Here is a 3,966-nt window from a genome sequence, read left to right on the forward strand (position 1 = left end):
TTGGTTGATGTTCTTGCAGGTATGCCCAATTATGGAAAATTTTTAAAGGATTTAATGACGAAGAAGGGTGAGCATGAGCAGGCATCCTCCGCGTTTCTTGAAGCGGAATGTGCTGCCATTTTGAAAAAGAGTGATATGCCACCAAAGTTAGGTGATCCCGGGCCATTCATAGTGCCCTGTAGGATTGATGACTCTGCAATTTTTAAGTGTTTAACTGATTCAGGTACGAGTATTAATCTTACGTCGTTATCTGTTTATTCACGTTTGGGTTTGAATGAGCGTAAGTCGACTAATACTGGAGTTAGATTGGTTAACCAGACGATTAGTAAACCCTTAGGGATTGCTGAAAATTTGGTGGTTAAAATAGGTGAATTAGAGTTTCCAGCAGACTTTGTGGTTGTTGATATGTCGGAGGATAAGGTTGTGCTGATTGTTTTAGGTAGACCATTTTTAGCAACTGCAGGTGCATTAACTGACTGAAGAACTTGTAAATTGATTTTGAGGGATAGAGGTAAAACCTTAAGCTTTCAGACTAAGTTTAGTGTTAAACCACCACCCACACCTGTATATTCCGTGAATGTAATTTCTAATGTTAAAACTGAGTCTAGTAGAAAGCCTAAGTGTGGGGGTGGAGTTGTTAAAGAAAAACTCGTGGTTAAACCGCCCGATGATAGTGTTGTTGATAGGTCTATGAGAAGGTTATTCGGGCAGGTTAAGAAAGCTATGAGTGAGATGGATGAGAATGTTAGACTCCGGTTAGTTTCTAATTTATCTGAAAAAGAGAAGGAAAAGTTGAGGGAACTGACTCGAGAGTCAAGGGCCGCAGATGATTGTGTGATAAGTATGATCAGTAATGGTGTTGAAAATGGTGGTTCCCATGGTCTAAAGAAGGATGGAACCGCATACCATCCGAGCATTAGTTGAGACGAAGGTGGAGTCTAGTGCAAGACTCGTTAATAAACCTGCACAATGTAAAACTTGTATAATGCGTGTGTTTTAAAACTGAAAATCCTAAAAATTTTGAAAAACCCAAAAAAAATCCAAATATATTTTTCTTTTTGTGTTTTGTTTTTGTGTAATCATTGCAGGTACCATAATGTGATGAAAATCGAGGAATGGCCGTCAGTGCAGAGCCATCTGGCACTCCTTTCACGATTATATTGCTCTACATTCGGTTATATTTTTTCATTCACTCTATTGTCCTCTCAAATTTATATTTGATTTGATTTCATGTAAATGAGGGCATTATATGATCTTAAGTGTGGGGGAGAGATATAAATTCTCGCGGATGTAATACACTTGGCTTGAGTCTTATTTTTGATTAAATTGTTAAAAATTGGGAATTTTTAAAATATTTGACTCGTTAAAAAAGCCAAGTGTAGTTGTTTATGAAGCAAATGTTATCACTTTTGTAAGTTAAATTATGCAGATACCTCAATGATGTTGGTGTTTTGCATTTTTTTTTTGCGTGGGTGTGTGAGTAATTAGGAAGCAAAGTCTTCTAGGGTTCTAAAAAACCCAAAATTGTAGGATGATTCAAGTCCATCCATAAAGGAAGTTAAGTCTTCCGAATGCCCGTTTTACTTAGTGTAGGAGACTTTCTAATCTACATCATTTCATACTGACATTGGTTGATGCATCATTTCACGATGTATTACACCGATGTATCATACCGTGGGAAGAGGAGCCTCGAGCTTCAACATGTGCTGTCTTCTTGATGAAGAGCAATGGCTTCGTGCTAGTGTTGCTAGACAACACACGCCATGGCCAAAAGCATGGTACCCTTTTAAAATACGGAAATGCAGTATCTGCTTCCTACATTTTCTTAAAACTAGCATAAAAGTTAGATGCGTGGGAAGTGGGGTCCAAGGATCTTTGATAAAATTAACCAAGTGTTTAAACACTTCCGGGAGAATCAAGTCCTCCCATGTTGTTTTGGGAATTAAAGTCTTTCGAAACTTGTAAGTAAAGTCTTGCGAGTTAAGTTGAGTGTCAAAAGACCATTGCATGGAAGTAAAGTCTTCCAGGTGTCGTGCAATAGACCTCCCAAAAAATTTACACCCAAGATAGTTGATTTCTCATCGCCTTCGAACCGGAAGGTAGTTCACTTCGGTGATATACCGGGAAAGTAGCTACCCGTGCGGTCGTCCCACAACTAGGATATCTTGTATGCACACCGCCTTTTGAGCCCAAGACAATTGTTATATCATCGCTTTTGAACCTGGAAGTAGTTTATCCTAGATAATATACCGGGGTAATAATTGTCTGTGCGGCTGTTTCAAAACCGGGATGGCTTTGAAAGCACATAACCTTAAAACTCAAAATTTCCGGAAAACTTGTTTTGTGTAAAAACTTGACTGGTTTTCCTGTTCTTAAAATATAAAAATGGTTTTCTTAAGATCTTGTTTTCCGTAAGGCCAAATTTTTTCTTGGTTCTGTACGTGGTGCTCTTGATTCTGGCTATGAAGCTTTTGGGTAATCATATGTTCAATGTTGGAAGATTCTATTTGATTGAAGGCTCGAACCTTGTGCTTGTTATGTTGAAGACTACACGATATGGAATTATTGCTTTTGAAGATGATATCCGCATGTCTTGATTCTATAATTTTTGAAGACTTGTCCGAGTATGTTTGTTTCTACATTTGTTAATATTATTTGAAGATAGACTTGCTTGAGGACAAGCAAGGTTCAAGTGTGGGGGATTTGATATCGCTCAAATTATACATATATTATATCGCGATATCGGGTCTTTATTGTTATTTATTTGCGAAGACTTGAAGACTTTTGTGGTTATTTGAGTGATATTGATGATTTGAGCTCGCAAAGTCTTTGGTTTAATGTTTTGGTTAATTCCGGCAAAGAATTAGCTTCATATAAGCTCAAAGTAAGTTTAAACGCGAAAAAATGAAGTGTTATTGAGTCTGAGGGTGATCGCGGCCGCAATAAAGTGGATCCTGGCCGTGATACATTAACATAAATCAGCATTTTCCAAAACAGCATCAATCGCGGTCGCAATAGCCGGATCGCGGTCGCAATTCATCTGCCACGTCATCACTCGCGGTCGCAATTGGTGAATCACGGCCGCAATGCGGGGTCTGTCAGCATTCCGAAATTCAGCCTTATAAATACCCCATTTAACCCCAACTTTAGGGTATCGATTGTTTGACGAATCCAGAGGCTAGGAGGGTCGTTTTTGAAGTTTTTTGAGCCACTCTTCACAAATTTTGAAGATCATAACATCAAGGTTGAAGATTGGACCAATCATTAATCATTGGTACCCTAGTTCTTCATTATTTTAGTGATTTTATAATGAATACTATTTGTTCCAATTATTTAGTTATTCTTTCTTTTGCCATGCCAGGCTAAACTTTTATTGTGTTCACTTTGATGTAAGACTTTGGGATTGTTCTATCTTGTGATTTATTAAGGTTTATGTTTAATTAATTGTGCTTTCTTGAAAGATACATTGTTGTGTTCATCTATATATCGTTTATTTGGTTATACATGTCATTGAATATGATTTATGTGAGTTTATAAATATTCGTATGCTTGTACTTCATCTTTTAGATCTAGACAATTTTATGTGAGTGCAATTGGTAACTAAATTGATATTATGATAACACAATCGTGTAGGCTTTTCTGAGTGATCCCGTTAGCCTAGGTTTTACGTGAGTTTAACCAAGATAAAGTCTATATTAATTTTACATGGTAAATTGGACCCCTGAATGATAATTTATGTGAGTAAATTGAATTCATTATGCCTTTAGTTCATTGATTTCGTGAGACCGATATGAACTAATTACCTAGACCTTTAATAAATGGTTTAATAAAAGAACAATCATAGTCATTTGTTGAGCATTAAAGTGGACACCACTTCCCCTTATCTGGTTTATTCGTTAATTTTCTTTTGCTACTGTTTTGATTTACTTAAATTCAAATCAAAAACCCCCAATTCTTAGAATAATT

The sequence above is a fragment of the Rutidosis leptorrhynchoides genome, chromosome 2 (assembly GCF_046630445.1).
Source record: "Rutidosis leptorrhynchoides isolate AG116_Rl617_1_P2 chromosome 2, CSIRO_AGI_Rlap_v1, whole genome shotgun sequence".
Lineage (NCBI taxonomy): Eukaryota > Viridiplantae > Streptophyta > Magnoliopsida > Asterales > Asteraceae > Rutidosis > Rutidosis leptorrhynchoides.